This window comes from Callithrix jacchus, chromosome 1 (assembly GCF_049354715.1).
Source record: "Callithrix jacchus isolate 240 chromosome 1, calJac240_pri, whole genome shotgun sequence".
NCBI lineage: Eukaryota > Metazoa > Chordata > Mammalia > Primates > Cebidae > Callithrix > Callithrix jacchus.
Window position 1 is genome coordinate 129,678,195 of NC_133502.1, and position 24,181 is coordinate 129,702,375.

The window sequence follows — 24,181 nt, forward strand, 5'->3', positions numbered from 1 at the left end:
CTTCTACATAATAAAATATTTATAACAAAGCAATTTTTGCACTATAATCTTCACACACTATAATCTATAATTTCTCCCAAAGATCAAGCTTAGTTTTTCTGCAGACAAGCCTTTGCATTTTTTAGACATTTGATTATAACCAGTACTCTCTTTATTCTTACTGTGGAACATTTGGTGCTTCTATAGACATGTTCAGTTCCTTTGAATTTAATCAGAGAAAGGATAACTTTGCCAATCAAGTACCTTAGTAGGGTACATCTTAATTTTCTGATTTGTACATCACAAATCAATGTCTCAAAAACAAGTTTTAAATTTGATAAAGAAAAAAAAGGAATTGTTGTAGCAGATGCTGAAAAACCATATTTAAGAATATAATCTGCTCTAAAAAAGATGCAAATATCTTAACTCTGTAAACTCTGTAAATATGTCTTTTACATGACAGACACAGTGGCTCACACCTGTAATCCTAGCATTTTAGGAGGCCAAGGCAGGTGGATCATTTGAGGTCAGAAGTTTGAGACCAGCCTGACCAGCATGATGAAACCCCGCCTCTACTAAAAATAGAAAACAATGAATTTACTTTGTGTGTGTATTTACCTTTTCTATATAGTTGTTATAAACAGATAGAACAATACAATATTTAGTCTCTTATGTTTGACTTCTTTCTTGTAGCACAACATTTCTGAGTTTTACCCATGACACAGCAAGTATCAGTATTTCCTTCATTTTTATCTCTAAATAATAATCCATTGTCTGGATATACCACATATTGTTTGGCCATTTATCAGTTGATAGGCATTAGATTGTTTCCAGTTTTTGTTTTTCAATATCCTACTTAGTAGAACTCTCTCAGCATACAGAATTTTTACATCTTATTTCTGTCTTCCTTTCTTCCTACCTTCCTGCCTTCTTTCCTTCCTTTCTATGTAATAACTTTCCGACACAAAATTAGGAAATCAGCACAAATAAATATCTAAGACATAGATGTTGCTAATTGGATCCAAATGGGTTATCCACTATTTGTAATAAGTAAAAATGTAAGTCCTTAGACTTTGAGTTTATTATACAAAGAAATGAAATAAATGCTACATGGAAAAAATAGTAATAGAATCCAAAAAGCTAAGTTTATTAAAGATTCATTTGCTTATGAAAATAATTTAATGATTATTAGCCTTAAGAGATTAAGCTAATTTTGAGGGCTAAATATCTACCACATATATAAGAACATTTTTATTTTGACAATTTCCATTCTATACAAAGCAACACATAATTTATTATTGAACAATGTCAAATTTCTAAACTGCAGTATCATATAATACGTTTCAGAAAAAATGCCATAAAACTAAATTGGATCATTTCTTAAGTAAAGATAGATGAAGACTAATTGCTTTAGAAAGCCTAGGAAGGCCAACATAAATAATAGAATTGAGTTTCTAATTAATTTAATTTGTTTTACAATTATCATAGGTTAATTGCTATAACCACAATACTTTTTTGTTGTTAAAAATGTATAGCCATAAACTTTATCTCTAATAAATGAGAGATAAGGGAATTGACTTTTATAAAATACATTTGTTTCTATTCCCCTAGATACATGTATAGAAACAAGCAAAGTTTTGGATATTCCTGTATAAATCTGCTTGGTTTATGTAGAATTTTAGTGAATTTTCAGGGAATGCCAGATGAAAAGAGTATAGAATAGTATACTTATTAGGATAACAAATACTCATGCCCTTTTCCTAATTCAGAAAATTGATACTAATATTTATAATCATTGTTATGGATTAAGGTAAATTTTGGAGGTGAGAGAGTGTAGCCTTAACAGGAGTCTGAGAAATGATTGTTGTGATCAGAAATGAGACTAACAGGATCCCTATGCAACACTCAATTGATTGGCAGAGAGAGAATCATTGCTGCTAGGAAGTATTAGTTATATAATTCATTACTGCTGAGCACTGTGATTTTAATTCGTTAAAACCCTTTAAGTTCCATTAATTTTCTTCAGAGTTACACAGTATTTTTAATGGTAAACTTAGTATTTAGTCTAGTACTTTTAAGATCAGATGTCCAATTTTCTAACTTATTATGATAGATAAAGATTTGGCTTTTCTGGATATTTTTTTGCATTTTGGTCAAAAACACAAATGATAAATGTGTCAAATAGCCGTTTTTGGTATCACTTGTATAAAGGCCAAGAATGAGATTCATCTTACAAATCCTATTTAAAAATCATCTCTAAATCTTAGGTATTCTCTTTGTAATTAGAAATAACATTCTCATTTTTGTCTAACACTTTAGTATCTAAAGAGAGTTAAAGGATTTATGAAGAACTAAGAAGAATGAAGAGTGAAACCTTCATTATTTCAACAACCCTAGATATTTGAAAATATTTCAGGAGCCTAAAGCTGATGTAATTACTATTAGAGATCTATAAAAAGAAACTACACCTGTTTAAAAAATCTGAATGTCGGTAAAATGCCTCTGAGTACCTAAACTATTTCATTTTTCAGTCTACAAAACAGAGATAATATGTGCCACCCACATATCTCAGAGGAATGACATGAGGAAAGTGTTTTGTGCTTTTGTCATATTTAGCCTTCATTCTAATGATCCTATTAACCTGTTTCTTAGACATTACAGAGACATCCCTGACAAAGTGACATGCCATTGTTAAAACACATTCCTTTAACTCTGATATTGAATCTCTTTGCTCTCAGGAAGAATTTGTGCCCAAGGATGGTGCCTGACATTTGATTTAGATAGGCTTTTATTTAGGTTTCTGCTACCAAGTATTAGAGCCATTTTAACTATTTTATTCACAAATATCCTGAATGGGAAACTAACAATAGAGCAAATTTTTAACAGCTTAAATACTAATAGAAGTAATTTCTTTACTGTGAGCTAAAATATAAACATCATTCAATAATCATAGTTATAATGCATAAGATATATATATATATATATATAATTTACTATTCAGGTGTTACCTACGAAGAAATTTAAGTATAATAAAGAATGTTTGTTTTACTCAACTACACTTTATTTTCTAAAAATTAATGTGTATTGCAAATTAGTTTTAACCTTAGGTAGAAAATGGTGTAATGCTCTTTCAGATATTGATGGAAAAGATATTTTCCTTTAACTCTAGATAATACTCATTTTTGTTTGGCAGACAATACCATTTGTCCCAAAATATTCAATTCCTTTTCTTCTCGTACATACAGGCAGGCTAAAATTCCCAGATTCCTTTGCAGTTGGATTTTGCCATATGATACTGGGTTCCAACCAAAGAGATATGAATAAAAAGTGATATGATCATCATTTTTGACCCAAGGTCTTTAAGAAGCAGGTATATCCACTGACTATTACTTTTCTTCTTCCACTGATCGGATATCAACATGTCTGTAAAAGATGCTAAAACCACAGATAGTCTGACTCCTTGAATCAGACTCAAGCTAGAAAACTCATGTTAGATGGTAATATGAGTATTAAATAAACTTCTATTTTATTTTAGACATAATACACATTTAGTTCTAATTGTAATGCAGTTTAGTCTAATATAACAGTATAATATTTATTTTTTTGGACTTTAAACAATTGAATAATGAATGCAAACAGCATTGATATTCACTTATTAATATTACTGTTAATTGAAAAAACACAAGACATACTTTAATGATTATTACTGACAACCTAGCAAAACCTGAGTCATGAAGACAGCAGATATAAAGGCAGGCAAGCTTAGCCATCAAGTTAGCAGCATTCTTATAATGTGAGCAGAAGCACATGCATAGTTCTCCTTATGTTATAAAACACAAATCAAATATAAAGTAAGTAATTGCTTGTAAGTGTTTGAAAGGAATGAGATTTTATCTGCTTTCTTAGAAATAAACACATGAGCACTGACTTTATTCTCTGAAGCTATTGTTTCTCATCCCAAAACTCTGGAACTTTGTATTAGATCACACTCCCTCTTTTAATTAATATGCAAACATGTCACAGCACTATGATATACATTTTCACATGCATCATCTTATTTGACAGTCTTTAACAATTCATATGACACCTCAATGTACCCTAATTTGAGGAAATACACAATGAAAATCAGATAATTATATCAAAAGCCTTAATTCACAGAGCTAGAAAGCATCAAGGAAAAAGATTTGGTAGGAGATCATCTCACTTTATGCTGACAATTCTTTCTATATTAAAATTTTGACTATAGCTTGGAATTATAAACCTGCTGGAATAGAAGAATTATGTTGCCAGTATGTTAAGTGTATCTGTTGAAGAAAACAAATAAGAAAGATAAAGTTTATTTTAAGATTTTTAAACATTAGTCCCTGGTTTTATAATTAGGCATCTACAAAGATTTTACTTTTTATTTTTAATGAATCAAATTGGTGATCCTGGGATAAAAACAAGTACCAAAGTCAGAATGTTTCTTGTGATAATCTACCAAGACTGGTAACATTGAGATTCCATTTTGACAGTTGTACAAACTGTGGGAAATAATAATTCCTGGAGCCAGCCTGAAAAGAGAATAGCAGGCTCCCACATAAATCTGGGGCCTTCTAAGTGGTTACTCTTTCTGAGAAAATGTTAGTGAAAGAATAGTTGAATTTCCCAACCTAGTGCACAGTAGGATAAAAAAAATCTATTGAGAATTTTTAAACCTAAATAGTTGTCCACATAGTTGTGTGGACTGCATTCATTCAAACTGTTTAGTTATAAAACCTCAACCAGATAGCTTTGTTTAAAGCCATCTTGGGATTGTATTGCTTCCAGGCAACTAGCAAAGAAAATACAAACCACTTCTGGAAAAATGTAACTTTTCTTACAGAGTAACTTAATAGATAAAGTCCAATGAATGTGAATTCACAGTAAAATAAGTAAAAAAAATGCAGTCAGTTCTTATTATTTACAGTAATTATGCTCTATAAAGTTGCTATGAACACTGGATTAGCAAACACTGAACCATTGCTCCTAAGGGATATATGGGGTTAGGTTCCTACAAGCCTGTGGTCACAATGTTTTCATTAACTGATAAATATATCACTTTTTATTATGTATATTTCTGTTTAAAGATACCTTAATATATACTGTTAGTTCCTTGGCTGTTAAGATACCTTTCCTCCAGAAGGCACAATAAAACGTTCATGTGTTTAGAAACACTAAAAAACACTTCAGCACTATACTTGTAAGCCATTTTAAAATGTGAGAAAAAAACATATAATGTGAAAAACATGGCTCTAAATAGACTGCAAAAACAGGACACTTATTTATAGTAAGAGATCTGAAACAAGAGGCAGAACTTCACTTTGTGTGACCTCAGCTGGGACTGTCTCAGGTCACTCAAAAAAATTTTTTTCCTATATTGTGCATAACCACATATGACCACAGAAGTACCAAGAGTATTGTTTTCAGGGTTACAAATATATTTTAGTGAGTAGATAAATTCATAATTACAGAACCCAAGAAAAATGTGGATCAACTGTGCCACCAAGACCCATGTGCCTGAGCTAATGAAACAAATAAGCAAACAGCAGAAATAGACACGTAAAGACTTTTTGTATTAGAATTATCTGAAAACTGTCTTTCCAATGGTTGAACTAATTTACACTCCCACCAACAGTGTAAAAGTGTTCCTATTTCTCCATATCCTCTCCAGCATCTGCTGTCTCCAGATTTTTTAATGATCACCATTCTAATTGGCATGAGATGGTATATCAATGTAGTTTTGATTTGCATTTCTCTAATGACCAGTAATGATGAGCATTTTTTCATATGTTTGATGGCCTCATGTATGTCTTCTTTTGTAAAGTGTCTGTTCATATCCTTTGCCCACTTTTGAATGCCTTTTGTTTTTTTCTTGCAAATCTGTTTTAGTTCTTTGCAAATTCTGAATATTAACCCTTTGTCAGATGGGTAGATTGCAAAAATTTTTTCCCATTTTGTTGGTTGCTGGTTCACTCTGATGATTGTTTCTTTTGCTGTGCAGAAGCTGTGGAGTTTGATTAGGTCCCATTTGTCTATTTTGGCTTTTGTTGCCAATGCTTTTGGTGTTTGGTCATGAAGTCCTTGCCTACTCCTCTGTCTTGAATGGGTTTGCCTAGATTTTCTTCTAGGGTTTTGATGGTGTTAGGTCTTATGTTTAAGTCTTTAATCAATCTGGAGTTAATTTTAGTGTAAGGTGTCAGGAAGGGGTCCAGTTTCTGCTTTCTGCACATGGCTAGCCAGTTTTCCCAACACCATTTATTAAACAGGGAATCCTTTCCCCGTTGCTTGTTTTTGTAAGGTTTTTCAAAGATTGGATGGTTGTAGATGTGCTGTGTTGCCTCCAAAGCCTCTGTTCTGTTCCATTGGTCTATGTCTCTGTTTTGGTACCAGTATCATGCGTTTTGATTACTGTAGCCTTGTAGTATAGTTTGAAGTCCAGTAGTATGATGTCTCCTGCTTTGTTCTTTTTGCTTAGAATTGACTTGGCTATGCGGGCTCTCTTTTGGTTCCATATGAAGTTTAAGATATTTTTTTCCAGTTCTGTGAAGAAAGTCACTAGTAGCTTGATGGAGATAGCATTGAATCTGCAAATTACTTTGGGCAGTATGGCCATTTTCATGATATTGATTCTTCCTAACCACGAACATGGAATGTTTCTCCATCTGTTTGTGTCCTCTCTTATTTCGTTGAGCATTTGTTTGTAGCCCTCCTTGAAGAGGTCCTTTATGTTCCTTGTTAGTTGTATTCCTAGGTATTTTATTCTCTTGGTAGCAACTGTGAATGGCAATTCGTTCTTAATTTGGCTCTCTTTAAGTCTGTTATTGGTGTATAGGAATGCTTGTGATTTTTGCACATTGATTTTATATCCTGAGACTTTGCTGAAGTCACTGATCAGTTTCAGGAGAGTTTGGGCTGACGATGGGGTCTTCTAGATATATAATCATGTCATCCGCAAATAGAGACAATTTGACTTCCTCCTTTTGTATTTGAATACCCTTTATTTCTTTTTCTTGCCTGATTGCTCTGGCTAGAACTTCCAATACTATATTGAATAAGAGTGGTGAAAGAGGGCATCCTTGTCTAGTGCCATATTTCAAAGGGAATTCTTCCAGTTTTTGATCATTCAGTATGATATTGGCTGTTGGTTTGTCATAAATAGCTTTTATTATTTTGAGATACGTTCCATCAATACATAGTTTACTGAGGGTTTTTAGCACAAAGGGCTGTTGAATTTTGTCAGAGGCCCTCTCTGCATCTGTTGAGATAATCGTGTGGTTTTTGTCTTAGGTAGGTGTTGAACAATGAGAACACATGGACACAGGGAGGGGAGCATCACACACTGGGGTCTGTTGGGGGAAATAGGGAAGGGACAGCAGGGGGTGGGGAGTTGGGGAGAGATAGCATGCGGGGAAATGCCAGATATAGGTGATGGGGAGGAAGGCAGCAAATCGCACTGCCATGTGTGTACCTATGCAACAATCTTACATGTCCTTCACATGTACCCCAAAAACTAAAATGCAATAAAAAAGGAAAAATTATCTAAAACATAAAATAAATGCATTTCGTATTCTAAAAGAAATAAAAATTCTTGAATGAGCATAGATTAAAGAGCTATAAACATGCTAAGCAGATTTCCTAAAGAATCATTGTAGAAATGAGAAAACACAAAGGTTTTCTAAAAATAAAAAATAAATCGAATGACAGAGTAGTCAAAATTAAAAATAACATTAACAAATTGGAATTGGGGTCTGAGGAAATTATCCAGGATTAGCCCAAAAAAGAACAGGAAAAACATGAAAGAGAGGTTGAACAGGTAGATTGTAGAGTGAGGAACATTAACTTGTCTCCTTCAAGTTTTGGATAATAGAAAGAGTGGAACAAAAACAATATTTGAGGGGATAATGGCTGAGATTTTTTCCAAAGTTGTTGCAAGACATTACCTGCAATCCCAGAAATCCCAATGTAATTTCATCGGAGTAAATAAAAAGAAAGCTATACCTAGGTGCATCACAGTGAACTGAGAGACATGAAAGATAGAGAACCTAATCATGTACATATTATATTGATAATTGATTGCTTTTTAACCTAATTGAATAATATCTTTCATGTGTAGAGGAATGATTGCTGTCAATATTAGAATTGTATGACCAGTATGTCTCAAAGAATATGGACAAAGTTAAGACCTTTTATTAAGATACAAAAACTTCTGCTTTAGAGTATCTAATACGTTACATACTTATTAACAATTATTAAAAATAATTTTAAGGCAGAAGATAAAGGAGCTTAGGTTGAACTTATAAGAGGCAAAGAGAAATAGTAAGCAATGATATTGATACACATATTGGTGAATCTAAACAAACTGATTGTATAAGACCACAATAATAATATTTTTCATAATTATTTAATTATGTGTGAATAAATTAAAATATCTGATAATGTGATTAAATGGATGAAGGGCCAGACAACTTAAAATTTTCCAATGTTATAATTTTATAGGCACTCTGTGGAAAGTAAATATATGAAATATTTTTATATCCTATTGAGTTTAGTATAGATAAAAAATTGTCTAAAATCAACCCAAATAAATAGAATAGGGAGATGCCTTCAAAAGTGCCATTGAAAAACTCAAGAGAAGGCGACAAAGAAAAAATAAAAACAATGACATAAGCCAGACGTCGAAAATAGAATAGTAGAAATTTGTGCAGACATATCAGTTGCAATAACAGGCTTATGCTATCCAGTGCAAAAGATATTTTTCAGGCAGTTTTAAAACGAAATCTGCCAATATACTTTTTACATTATGTACGCTTGAAATATAAGAACACAAAAATAGATTTTAAAATAAAATTTGGTGTAGGCATATTAGTTTTAGACAAAAAAAAAAACCCTTAAAATCTATTACTAGATAAGTGCAGAACTAATTTAACCATAATTATATAAATATTTAAACTTGAATTCATATCTAACGTGGCTTTAAAACATGAAAAATTAACTATAAATGGGCAATTCTGCCATTATTCACAGAGATTTTTAAACTATACTCAGTAATTGATAGATCAGACTGACAAAAGGATGATAGGTGCATGAATGTTCATTCTGTAAACTTTTTCGTTATTGAAAGCAGAATTTTAAGAGGCTATTTACTAAAAAAAAAAAAAAAAAAAAAAAAAAATCTCTGAAATATTGACATAGCCAGCACATTTCATTAAAGAGCCAACTACAAAATTAATGCTGATGTAGTGTCTGATTGAAATTCTGTTCTACCTTCTACTCGGAATACTCTATCTTTTCCTCTTCACCTAGCTAAATTATACTCATCTGAGTTCTCAGTTTCATCAGAGAAGCCTTTTCGTTTAATACTGAAGTTTAACCGGGGCGAGGGGATACAGGGGCTCAGCTCCCTCCTGTCAATCACCAAAGATGTAACCACGGGACTGGTCGCAGGGGCTCAGCTCCCGCCCGGATGCTCCCAGTTTCCCCTATCCCATGTGCCCAGGTCTTTGGCCTCTCTTGCTCCAGGAATGGGGGAAGGGGTCCTGGAGGTGCAGTGAGCTTATCATTCAAATGAATATCATGGACCCAAAGAGGTTTGCAGAGAGCAATTTATTAGGCAGAGAAAGAAAAAGAGGAGAGAGATCTCCCATGCTGCCGTGGGAGGGGATCCAAGGGAGGAATCCGCAAAGGTAAGGTGCAGTGGGATTTTAACCCAGGAGTTATTCCTGCCCTATTCGTGTTCTCGTTCAATGACAGGAGTTCTTCCAAACTTCTGCTGGAGTGATTGATCTTCAACTCTGATACTGGATTGGCTGCTAGCTCCGCAACTGGAGGCCCCTCCTCCCAAAGATTTCGTTAGCTTTTTTTTTTTTTTTTTTTTTTTTATTGGATTATAGGTTTTGGGGTACATGAGCAGAGCATGCAAGACAGTTACGTAGGTACACACATGGCAGTGTGCTTTGCTTTTCTTCTCCCCTTCACCCACATTTGGCATTTCTCCCCAGGCTATCCCTCCCCACCTCCCCCTCCCACTGGCCCTCCCCTTTTCCCCCCAATAGACCCCACTGTTTAGTACTCCCCTTTCTGTGTCCATGTGTTCTCATTTTTCATCACCCACCTATGAGTGAGAATATGCGGTGTTTCATTTTCTGTTCTTGTGTCAGTTTGCTGAGGATGATGTTTTCCAGATTCATCCATGTCCCTACAAACGACACGAACTCATCATTTCTGATTGCTGCATAATATTCCATGGTGTAAACAAAGTAGCTCACCTGAAATTTCTACTTATCCCACACTCGGGAAAGTCAGACAAAGGGCTTCAGATTTCCAGATGGGGAGGTGGATGGAAGCTTGGCACTGGGAATTTCCTGCCTTTTGAAACCACGCCCCTTGTGGACTCGGTTTTCCTTAACACAGTCCCTCACAAATACTTGCTTTCATTACACCTTGTAATACTCCAATAATGACACTTAATGAACTTGTGGTTATTTGTTTAATGTATTTTTCCGATAGATCAAAAACATGAAGCCAGAAGGATGTCATTCTTTTTCTCTCCAGTTCTAAAACAGTGCTAGCCTTATCATACTAGTGATGGATTATTAATTGCATATGTAAATGAGGGAAGGAAGAAAAGGAGAGATGTATTCTCTATTAGCTTTGCTGAATGGGGGCTCCAGAGAATATTTCAGCATTACTTTGAGACCTATGGGGGTTCTAGCATATTGGAAGAGCAGGAGTGTTGCTGGAAATGTGGATGCCTAATGCTCTTTCAGGAAGCTGACACCAGACAGAAGAAATGATGGCTGCTATATTATGACAGGACTTACTTAAGAGCCACTGTGAGATACCACTTAATATACATCCATAAATGATTGGGTTAAGGGAGGCCACTTTGGAGGAGCCAGAGTCCCTGAAATAAATACAAGTATACAAAGTAGTAAATAAATAAATAAGGGTTATTATTGTCCCATTCATCCAAATTTTTAAACCCAGGCATAAGCACACATAGACTACAATATAAAACACAACAGTCATTTGCAGTACTCAGGGCATAAGGTATTTGCCACACAGATTACCATGATTTTTTTTTTTTTTGACATGAAAAGAGCCTTTGGATATACAGAAACTAACTTCAGAATTGGCTATGTCACAAGTGGTTAGAAAGTAAGGCCTCAAACAAACAAACAAAAAACTGCTGAACTTAATAAAAACACAGAAACTATAGAAGATGGGGAGAGACACATCTGCTCCAGAAGGAATTTTCAATGAACAGCAAGAAAAAGAACAAAGCTTTACCCTGAAGATTTTTAAAGCTGGCAGAGAATAAACACAACCATTACAGAAGTTCACAGCTGTAACCTTGGGGAGCTGAACTGGAACATGGAACAGTTGCCACCTGCACAGCTGAAGAAAGACTAATAGCAGGAACTTAACATCAGATCGGTGATTTCTTGGCTGCAGAAAAGGTGGCATCTTTCATAAAGCAAGCTGTTTTCCTGCTTTTAGTGACTCCAATTCTACTGAAGATTGTTGTTTTATAATGGAGAAAAACCCTTGCTGGCAACATTGCCTATATACTGATCTGTCATAAAAGAGTCTAACAGATGCTTGTGCCCAGTCTCCCCTGTGACAGAACATTCATTGTGGGTAATGTTTGCAGCACATTCTGCCCACGAGAAGCTACCAGTGATGCACTTCTTCCAAACAGCAAGCATTGTGTGCCAAATATCCAGCACATCTCTGAAGATTGTTAATCCATCAACTTACATAAAGTAAAATTCACATTTAATAATTTACAGAATAAGGAACAAAAGAAAATAAAATGTACATTTCTTTTCCTTGGCAAGCAACTAGATTGCAGTATCGCAATTAGACTTTTCCCCAATATTAATTTGTTATTTTTAAGAAAATAGTTGTCTTGTAGAAGTTACTGTATTCCTTTCTTGAAATATTATTTCCTTATGATTAAGTTTTGTTTATACATTTTTGGCAAGAAACTATTGGTGAACTGTCTGTTATTGTATTGCATTGTGAGGAATGTGACATCAGGTTACCCTGCTATTGTTGATGCCACGTTTAATCACTTGGTTAAAGTGGTGACTGTGAGATTTACATATCTCTTCATTGTAAAGATACATTTCTCTTTGTGATAAGTAAGAAGGGTGTCATGAAAGGCACAGTTTAAAACAATTGAGTATGTGGTTGGGACTGAGGTAGAGAGGTATGTTAGACAATTGTTATAATAATCCATGAAAGAAATTACCAGAGTCTAAAAGAGTAGTGGCAAGGTGGAATTGGATAGAGAGAAAGAATTCCAGAAATGTTAAAGTGGCTGAATCAACAGGACCTGGAGAGTCACTAGATACATGGGATATGGCAAGATTTAAAGAATGTGGAAAGGAGTGTAGGCTAAGTACTAGGTTCGGGATTGTAAGGTGAAAATAGAGGATTTCTTTTGCATCTTCTGAGTATGAGATTCTCTGAGGAATTTCAAATGTAAACTTGAGATAGACACCTGAAAGTAAAAGTGACTAAAATTTAAGAGAGGTTACTGTACACACTATATATTTGCTTTACTTCCTTTTCTATCTTTTCTGATAGATTCCATTTCATGTTAATGGGTGATATTTGAAAAACAATGCATAAAAGTGATGTAGTTTGTTTTTGCAACTCATGTTTATATATATTTACAAAGTTTATATTAAATAGCTATGAAAGGAGAGCTCACTAATTTCCTTTGCCAACCCATTGAACTAGCTCTATTTATTATAAAATTACCATTACAATGGAAATAGACTTTCAGTACCTGACACTTCTTTTCAACTTTTAAGTTCAGGGTTACATGGACAGGTTTGTTACATAGGTAAACTTGTGTCTTGGGGGTTTGCTGTACAGATTATTTTATCACCCAGGTATTAAGCCTAATACCCATTAGTTATTTTTCCTCATCCTCTTCCTCCACCCTTTGCTGGGCCCAATGTGTGTTATTCCCCCTTGTGTCTGTGTGTTCTCATTATTTAGCTCCCACTTATAAGTGAGAACATGCATTATTTGTTTTCTTTGTTCCTGTGTTAGTTTTCTTTTTTTGTTTCAGTCCTCTCAGCAAGACAGTTGACTTCTTTAGAAGGGTGTGGCGTATGGATAGAACAATGGTGGCCACATACTTGGACAAGGGGGGAAGAGGTTCTTATGCCTGACAGGGGTTGTTGTCCCTACTGCTTTTTCATCCCCTGTTGGCTAGGGTTAGACTGCACAAGCTAGACTAATCCTGATTGACTGTTTTAAAAAGAGCAGGATCCTAAGCTGGAATGGCAAGGGGAGCGTTTTGGCAGGAAGGTTACAGGCGTGTTAGAGCAGGTTGATCAGATAGCCAGGGGTGATCAGGTGATCAGGATAAGTCAGGATGGAGCTGGGGGCCAGAAGAACAGATGTGAACTACTGATTAGAATTGGTGGAGAAGGTTGTTTACTGGAATTACAAGGAAATTAAACTTTAAAATAAGGAATTAAAGAATAAGAGAGTTGAACGTACTGACATACTGATTCTTTGAAGAGAAACTTGGAGTTCACTCTAACAATCCCCCATCTTCAATTTTTAGTTTTCTTTTCTCTTGAAATTTTCTTAACGTGTATGGCTTAGTTGTTCTGTTTGTCTTTCTAAAAGAAGTAATCTATCTGAATAGGCTGGTGGAGAGGTTAGGGATATTTTAGTGAGAGTTGTGTCTACTAGCCTCTGCACAAGTCCTCAAATGCATGTTATAATACAACATGTAACAAGAAGTATAGAAACGTAAGAATTAAAGTTATAGTTTCTTTCCATTGACTGAACCATGTTTTGAGCCAATATGAAATAGGATTATTGATGCCAGAATTTCCTAGCTAGCTTATTTGATAAAGCTGTAGGTCTTTGGGGGGCTTTCATTATGCTCCCATTGGGAGCAGCGTTGTTTGGAATAACACTGGGTTTTAATCATGCCACAAACACTACCTTTCTCTGCTAATATTACCTCTAGGCCTATTCTATTTTCTTAGGCCATTTGGCTAGTGGATCCTAATTGTTTCGCTATTCCTTGACAGCATTTTTAGTATAGTTAATAAACCACTGTTAGTTTTCTAAGGATAATGGCCTCCAGCTCCATTTATGTTTCTGCAAAGGACATGATCTCATTCTTTTTATGGTGGCATAATATTCTATCATGTATATATACCACAGTTTCTTTCTCCAGTCTATCACTGATGAGTGCTTAGGTTAATTCCATGCCTTTGCTATTGTGAATAGTGCTGAAATGAACACTGGCATGCATATTACCTGACACTTTAAATGTTTGGTTGTGTTTCTACCACTTCATTATCTTCTTAGATAAATCTATGTATACATGTTTATCACATTTTAAACAAATAGAAAAATGTGCTGTTCTTATTGACATCTGCATTGCAAGAATCAAAATCAAATGGGCATTTTATTTATTCTCTTATATCTCTTATTCTGTGGATGTTTCACAAAGTTAATTCTAACAAAATGGCAAAACTTCTAAAATATATGATTCATTTTATGTAAACAAAGCTTGGAAAACACAACTGAGGAAAGGCATTTGTTTTCTGAAAGCAGAGATAGTTCAAACAAGGTGTTAATATTAATTTTGGGACTTAAATTGCAACCTAATCCATGAGCTATTAAAACTCAGAACTTGTGTACTTAGAAACTTGAAATTAAATAGGGGACCTCTTGTTTTATTTGTACACATTTCATCCCAATTAATTTATTCTGGGGTCCTATGATTTAATATTCTTTTAACTTCAGAATTAAGTGTTCTGTGTTGTTCAACAAATGTGTAATCTCACTAAAAGTATAAATCTGGGATTTTACTATTTGTAGAAACAGTTTAATCACACTTGTATATGTTGAAGTAGTTTGGAGTAACCTGTTGGCCACTTAATATTATCTTATTTAATTGTTATTACATTTTTTTCAGAGAAGCAGTGTAATGCTATATCAAAGACAAAAAAATTGAGACATAGGAGGTCTCAATAATTTACATAATTGCATTTAAACAGTCAATCAGTAAGAAACAAAACAAAGCAAACCTGGGTAGGTCTGCCTCAATTTAAAGCCTGGACTATTCCACTTCCACCAACTGTCTTCAGTATGCTGTACCTTAAGAAATTTACTTATCAGATGAGTCCTATGATATGTGTTTGGACACATATCCAACAGCCAACTCTCCTCAGAAATCTCCAAGACAGTCCTACTTGTAGGGTAATGTCACATTCAGCTTTCTACTGATAGTTAATCTCAGTCTTGTGCGTTATCATTAATGTTCCTCTGCTTTTTACATTCCACATTATACTACGCATCAAAATAATTTGTAGAGCTTTAAGAAAAAAGATGTTCCTTTCTTACTCCTAACTATATAAGGTGTGTGTGTGTGTGTGTGTATGTGTGTGTGTGTATCTTAAATATATTTTTCTTATACTAAAACATATCACATTTGTTGTAATGTAAGGCTAATGTCTTGAAGTACTCCACAATAAAATTACTTAATTTCTCAAATTCGAGCCATATTTTCCTACATTTGGACATTTATTGTGCTTAAGGAAGATATACTCTGTTTGATTCATTATTTAGATTGTATCTTCCTCTTTGTAGTTTTCATCTGTGAAATCTCAAGTTGCAGGTGTTGTGCAAACTTCTTGTTATCCCTAGTGTCTGTTTCTACCCTGGAGCCTACAAGCTTCCAGTATCAGATAGTTTAGTGGTAGATTAAGACTGAATGGTAGAGGGTCTTAAAACCAATAGACTAAGAGCATAGATTTTTATCATTTATCCCCAAGTTTAAGCTACTATCTTAAGTAGCTGGCTTATGCTACAGTCAATGGATATGATGTATATTTGGAGGTATTTATTATTATTAATACAACCCTATAAGAAGTAAGAAAGAATGAAAAGAAAAAGAAGAACGTACTTATCAGTAATTTATTGATGATCTGAACAGAAGTTGACAAAAATTCCACCATCAGTTGGGAAGAGGTTTGTAAGGAAATTTAGAGAAATGCAGGGGTCTAATTAAGATGCTTGTGAAGGTATAATTTCTTTTGGCAAGCACATGATTTATAAATGTCAGTTTCACTCTATATTATCAAGAACATGGTATTTGTATTAATATTAATATTCATTCAACTAACACCCCGTATCTTTGTATCTTAGTTAAGTTAGAAAGTAACTATTTTCTCATATCCAGAATAATTTCAGTTTATAGATATTAGTAGCTACTAAATTATGTTCTCATTGTAAAATAATGATATAAAAGAAGCATGCATGAGAAAACGTAAAAGAAGAATAAGGAAGCCAAGGTCATAGTTTGTTAAGTAAATTCTCATCATGTTGGTTTGGAATTTAAATATAAATGCTTAAAAATCTGACAGTTCCCTTAGCTCTCCTATTAGCCACTCTATATTCCTGCTAAGTCATCAGATGCTCATGTCTCAAACAGGAGGCCCCTGCTTGTAAGAAGTGCCAGAAAGACAGAACACTAGGTTGTCCATGTTCCCCACTAAACAGAGCCTTTATTTCACTTGTTTCCAGAATGAGGCAAAGTGGGAAGTAAGTATGGAATAATAGCTTGGATTTATAGGCATACGTTAGTGATCTATAAATCATTATAAATCACTTGTCTCTTCATAAAGCCAATATATTAGGTAGAAATGAGCTATGGACAGGGGTTACATAGGAAAATCTTTTCACGTTACCCGCAGTAAGAAAGTCAAGCAGTTGATCTTTCACAATGGCATGGAATTCTGGCTGAAAGAAACGAGGGCCTATTTTTTTACCTCAGTATTTTCTTGCAAAACAGGGAGATAGCATTCCAATTTGTTGAAGTAGGCAAAATTAAATTGTTAAGAATTATTTCTGGGACTCTGTTTCTATTTTATCTGCTACTGAATCATTTAATTGTAGAAAGTTTATTTTGTACTTAATCAGATTTTAGCTCCTAGATTATTGGGCTTTAAACTTGTAAGAGTTCTTATCTTTTCCCCTTATTAAAAACCTTGGCATGTTACCAGGACACTACATAAAAGAGGGCCACAGCAGTGCTCTCCCTGGAAAATTTTATTTGAAGCAAGTGGTAGACATAATAAAATGTTTCCACAAGCTTAGAAAAGTTTCAGCAATACACGGAACAAGTTTACTGTGAGTGTGTTTCTAGATTCAATTATGGTACCCTCTAACTAAAGGCATTCTCTTCACCTTAAAGCATTCATAAATTTCATGAGAAAAACTATACCTCAGTGACTATTGCTCAGTTACCACACAAATAGAGAAGATTTTTTTCTTCCCTTCTGTCATTATAGAATTACTTGATGAATGCTGTAATACATAGCATTTAGCAAATTTGAAGAATTTTTTTAAATGTTTACTCACAGTTCCCTTTAGTCTCCAGGTAGAATCTACTCAGTTACATCTCTTTCAATCCTATTCATTATTGACAACCAGATTTCTGGCTGGCAACTCTACTCATGATGCTGCCCCTCCCATTGTCATTATAATGGAAAGCCTGTGGTTAGGTGATAGAGGGGGTTAGCTGTGAAATTGTGAAATGTAATCCAGTACAGGACACTTAGTTTGTTAGATGTGCTGCTTTGGTCTTTTGACAGTTTTTCTGGGAGTAAATAACATCTGCCATACAATTGGCTGACAAAACTCATTTTTAGTATAATTAAACAACCATCATTTTGTTAGAGTGTAAACAGGAAGATAAATAGTCCATGAATTAGCAAGTGCAACATCATTTGACAGCTTATAGCTAGACAGGCATAATATAGACTTTACATATATGCAGAGTGTCTTTGCCAAGACAGCTAACAAAATCAAAAGCAAAATCAGGATCTAGAATTTTCAAACTAGAGGGGAGAGTGTTTGAATTGCCTTTGCAATCTTTTTCTGTATTTTGAGCCTCTTCTTTGATCTAGCATGGTGGCTGGTCTAGGTGATCTTCACCTTTAAGTTATATTTTAAAGGTTTTTATCTTTGGCAGTTTCTTTTCTGAAATTGTCACTACCATTTCATCATTAGAGCTAGAACAGAAACCAGAAGTCAGCCCAAGTTAGGTATTAGACAAAGGTATTTATCTTCCTCCCAGGTGTCTAGTGAAGTGGTTTAATTTATGTAGAGGTCAGAAAAGAAGAAAAAACTTATGGAAATGTATACTTCATTTTTGTGCTGTCTCCCAAATGGCTGAGAGGAGTGCCCTGAACAACAGGTTATTTATTGAAAGTTTTCAATTCATGATCAGTTCTGTTTTAAAAAGAACTGATTATACAGTGAAGTAGTTCTATCCTTTGCTGCTGCCCATTCCTCCCTTGTCTCCTTGCCTTTGGACTGGTTTGCTGGACGCTAAGAGTGTTGCTTTTAGAAGGGCAAGGTAATAAAATGGATATAATCTCTTTTTATAAATTTTACTTTAAGTTCTGGCGTACATGTACAGATCTTGCAGGATTATTACATAGCTATACACATACCATGGTGGTTTGCTGCCTCCATCCCCCTGTCACCTACATTAGGTATTTCTACTAATGCTACCCCTCTCCAATCTCCCCACCCCCTACTATCCCTTCCCTAACCCCTCCAATCCCCCAACAAACCCTGGTGTGTGATGTTCTCCTCCCTGCGTCCATGTGTTTTCATTGTGCAACACCCACTTACGACTGAGAACATGTGGTGTTTGGTTTTCTGTTCTTGTGTCAGTTTGCTGAGAATGATGGTTTCCAGATTTTTGTCCCTGCAAAGGACGTGAACTCAATGGACACAATCTTCAGAGTATGGTTAGGAAGGAACAGTGAGCCAATTGCCATGAATTTTGTAACCATATTGTCTCTACACATGATTACTGAGCTCCATTTAAATGTAGTTACACAAATCTTTATATCTCTAAGTGTTTTGTAATTGAGAAGAGAAACTATTTTATTTGTAGAATAGAATATAGTCGGTAGTCAATAAAAATATGTTGAGTAAAATAATAAATAAGTTAAATAATTTATTACAAGTTGCTTGAAATACTATTACTGCATTGAAGATGAGATCCATGAAATTTAATGATTGTTAGCAATTAAATAAAACTATTTTATTTTCATTGTTAGGCTTTCCATCTCATGTATCGCTACTGTTGGTACTTATTGAGTGAGCACTTCTGCCTAATGTGTCATATAAATATTCCATTAATCTATGCAAAGATTTATTGTTTAAATTTTGTTTCAGATAAAAATGTTATATTTTCACTTTCCATTAGTATTGATCAGATTGAGCTGCTCTATGCTGCAGTAACCAATAATCATAAAGATTCAGTGGCTTCATAGAATTAAGTGTGTTTTCTGTTTATAATAAACTTATATTGTAAGGTATTTGAGGGTTTGGTCCACTTAGACTTTGGGAAAGTGAGCAGAGAATGACAACATCACCTTGCACTATGTCATCTGGAGCATGAAAACCCAAAACCACAGTTTGTGGGGAGGAGTGAAAAAGCTGGAGTGTCAGGCACCAGCTTTTTTATGCTTTGGCTGCAAAATGGCCCAGGTGACTTCCACTCATAGCCCATTGACCAATAACCTGCCGTATAGCTCTGACTAATTTCAGGGGTGGGAAGGTAATGATGAAACAGATGGAATGTGATGAGCACCACTCCCGCTGATACACTAAGCAAAGTAGGTGCCTTCTGAAACCAGATTAGAAGACACAGTTGGCATTAACGAAAATTGAAATTCTAAATTCAGAAGTTTACCCTACAATGGAACTTGAAACACATCAAAAGACACTATAGAAGAGAAATTAACATACGTTATCACAAAGTAGAATTTATCAAGAGCAGGAAGATTAATTCAACATTTGAAATTGATCAATATAATCCACCAGGAATAGAATAACAAAGAATAATCACAGTGCCATACTAACAAATCTATGAAAAACATCTAAAAATATTAACAATATCTTTATGATTAAAAATTGTTAGCAAACAACCACATCAAAAAGTGGATGAAGGATATGAGCAGACACTTCTCTAAAAAAGACACTAATGTGCCCAGCAAACATGAAAAAAAGCTCATTATCACTGGTCATTAGAGAAATGCAAATTAAAACCACAATGAGATACCATCTCACTCCAGTTAGAATAGCAATCTTTAAAAAGGAAACCACAGATGCTGGAGAGGATATAGAGAAATAACACTTTTATACTGTTGGTGAGGGTATAAATTAGTTCAACCATTTTGGAAGACAATGTGGCAATTCATTAAGGATCTAGAACCATTCATATTATTTGACCCACCAATCTCATTACTGGGCATATAGGCAAAGGATTATAAATCATTTTACTATAAAGACACATGCACAGGTATGTTTATTGTGGTACTGTTCACAACAGCAAAGACTTGGAACCAACCCAAATGCCCATCAATGATACACTGGATGAAGAAAATGTGGCACATATACACCACGGAATACTATGCAGCCATAAAAAAGGATGAGTTCATGTCCTTCGCAGGGACATGGATGAAGCTGGAAACCAACATTCTCAGCAAACTAACACAGGAACAGAAAACCAAACACCGCATGTTCTCACTTACAAGTGGAGGTTGAACAATAAGAACCCATAGACACAGGGAGGGGAACATTACACATGGAGGCCTGTTTTGGGGAGTGGGGACATAGGAGAAGAATAGTATTCAGAGAAATACCTAATGTAGATGACAGACTGACTGGTGCAGCAAACCACCATAGCATGTGTATACCTTGGTAACAAACCTACACATTCTGCACATGTATCCCAGAACTTAAAGTATAATTTTAAACAAATAATAAAAATAAATTGTTAGCAAACTAAAACTAGAAGGCAACTTCCTCAAGTTGATGAAGGGAATCTACAAAAATAACAACTGACATCACATTTAGTAACGAAATACTAAATGCTTTAACCCAAGGTTGGTAAAAAGATAGATATGCCCTCTTTTACTACTTATATTTAAAACCATGCTATAAGAAGAGTCATGAGCAGCACATGAAGGCAATAAAAAATTACAAAAGAAATAAAGTTTGGAAAGTAAAAGCAAAAATGTTTTTATTTTCAGACAATATGATTATGTGAAAAAATCTAGATGCAAAAAAATACTAAAACAAATTTGGTAAGGTCGCAAGATACAAAATCAATGTACAAAAGTCCTTTGCATTCCTGCATCCTAGGAAGAAATAGTTGGAACATAAAATTATAAAAAGATGCCGTGAAGAACATAATACTGTACTTAGGCATAAAATTTAAAATATCTACAAAATCTATACAGTGAACACTAGAAAAAAAATGCTAAATGCAATTAAAGATCTAACAATGAGATATACCAAGTTCATGAATTAGAAGACTTGATTTTATGAAGATTTGTCTATCATTGAATTCACCTGTGAATTCAAGGCAATTTGACTTAAAATTCTAACACTATTTTGAAAATTGTTTCTGAAGTTTACAGAAATGCAAAAAATTTAGAATAGCCAAAACAGACTTGAATAACAGAACAAAGTTGCATTACTTTAACTGCACAAATTTTAAGTACAAATAACAGTACCTGATATATATAGACAATGGGATCAATAGAACAAAACAGAGATTCCATATATAGGCAAGAAACCAAGGTAATACAATTGAGAAAGGAAAAGAGTTTAAATAGCTAGTGCTGGAATAACTGGTATCCCAATGTAAAGACCAAAATGATATTTCTCAAACAAAACATGAGAATATTTTATGAATTTGGAGTAGGTAAAGACATTTTAGAAAGGATACAAAAACTAGTATTTTTTGTATTCTACTGGATACAGCACACTGATGTGTCTTGATTCTTCATCCAATTTGCTAGTCACTGTCTTTTAATTTGGGAATTAGCCTGTTACATTTAAGGTTAATATTGTTTTGTGTGACTTTAATCCTGTCATTTGATGCTAATTGGTTATTTTGACCATTAGTTGATGCAGTTTCTTTATAGTGTCTATGGTCTTTACCATTTGGTATGTTTTTGCAGTGACTGGTACTGGTTGTTCCTTTCCATGCTTAGTGCTTCCTTCAGGACCTCTTGTAAGGCAGGCCTGGTGGTGACAAAATCTCTCAGCATTAAGGGTTGTTGCATTGCAAAAATATTATTTTGAGTGAATGAATCCAGACTGAATACACTCTCTATGATTCCATTCAAATGAAATTCAAAAGAAGGTAAAACATGTATTTTGACTGAAGTCAGTACAGTGGCTGCCTGTCTGTCACATTCTGATCAGCATTAACTGTAGGAGTGAATACATTCTTTAAAACTCATTGAACTAAACTCTAAAGATCTATTTACTTTACTGTATATAGATCTTATTTGAATAAAGACACTAATATAGGAAATGTGTCTATCTATATCTACATGTATATATCTATACTTACCTCAAATACTGTTTAAATTTGTTTTTCTTTTTCTTTAAAGAAAAGTGTAATAGAGTAAATGGTTTGCTGACACACAGAAAAACAAAACAAGCAAAGAAACAAAAACCCAAAAACATCCCTGGGCATTTTTGAGTTTAATGACAAGCACAATAAACTGTTAAAACAACAATAACAACATGACATGAAGGATAAAAGTAATATTACCTCACAATCTACTGGTGCAACTGTCAATATGAGAACCATTTCTTTGGTTAATTTCTGTGTTAATTTTTACATTACTAATCATTGTACTGCTGTAGCTAAGTCAACTATATATCAGTTTACGTAGTATTGCTCAAAAGATATACAAATAGCAAGCTCTATGATTACCTAAAAGCAAGCTTTTTTTAAAATAAAGGAAGAAAGCAATACTGTTCCAAATGAATGGCACAGGGCAAAACACACATAACAAACATATTTAGACAGAGTATCAGGTTCCCATCAATTTCTCTTATAAAGCTAAAATGCTTGAGGAAGCTAATGAGAAAAACCTCCCTCCCTCTAAACTTTTAGCTTCTACATGGTTGTGTCAGATGTAACCATTGATATAAAGGATAAATGCTTTCAGGCAAAATTAAAAATCTGTCTACAAAGCAATATAGCACAATCTGTAGTGACTTTTGTAGAAAGCAGTCTTCTCTAGTGGTAATATTATTTATTACATATCCAGGATAGACTAAATTGAAACAATATTTCTGATACAGTAGCAGTCCTTTCATATACTCTTATTAAATATTATAAAATTCCCCAAAATACATAAATATTCCTTGTACCACATATTATGCACAAGGAATAATCCTTGAGGCTGCCTGATAAAGTCATGGCTACTATTTTAACAGTTAAACATTGTACTTCAAAAGTTCTGCCATCTATACACAGTGAATGGGCACAATGGTGAGGGCTCCTGAGACATGGCAAGCTACCTCTAAAGTGAAATGTTTATGGTGGAGTGTCTCTGAATTAAAGAGAGGTGAATATAACTTTCAACAGTGAAGTCAAAATGGATGTAAGTAAGATTGAGGAATTTCTTGAGTAAGTCTTATACCCTCACCCTCCCAAGTACTTAAAGCTTTCACCAAAACACCCAGAAGCAAATATTGCTAAAATGTACATCATTGCCCAATTCTCCTCATATATCAAGAATTCAAGGCCAGAGGCTAATGAAGCAGGAAGATAGATCTCCTGAAAACCCTGCCGAAACTGGATGAATATCTGAGTTCTCCTCTCACTGATGAAATCGATGAAAATAGTATGGAGGACATTAAGTTTCTACACATAAATTTCTGAATGGCAATGAAATGACATTAGCTGATTGCAACCTTCTGCCCAAACTGCATATTATCAAGGTGGCAGCCAAAAAATATCACAACTTTGATATTTCAAAAGAAATGACTGGCATCTACAGATACCTAACTAATGCATACAATAGGGACTAGTTCACCAATACCTGTCCCATTGATAACGAGGTTGAAATAGCATATAATGATGTAGCCAGAAGACTCACCAAGTAAAATTGTGTTTATAAAAGAGATGTCTTCATGTCTTCCCCTTAAAAACATGCTTTTCCTAACAGGCTACTCCTCTTCCTCTTGAGTGGCAATTGTATTTGCACAAACATGGAGTTAAATCAAGGATAGACGAGTATAGTAACTATCTTAAAATATACACTTCTTAGCAGTATTATTTTAAAATCATTTTATT

General features: G+C 34.3%; 1 pseudogene; it reads left to right on the plus strand.

The window, feature by feature from the left end:
* LOC100396710 (chloride intracellular channel protein 4 pseudogene) overlaps positions 1 to 23,991 on the plus strand; it is a 135,816-nt pseudogene extending 111,825 nt beyond the window's left edge.
* The last annotated feature ends 190 nt before the right edge of the window (positions 23,992 to 24,181 follow it).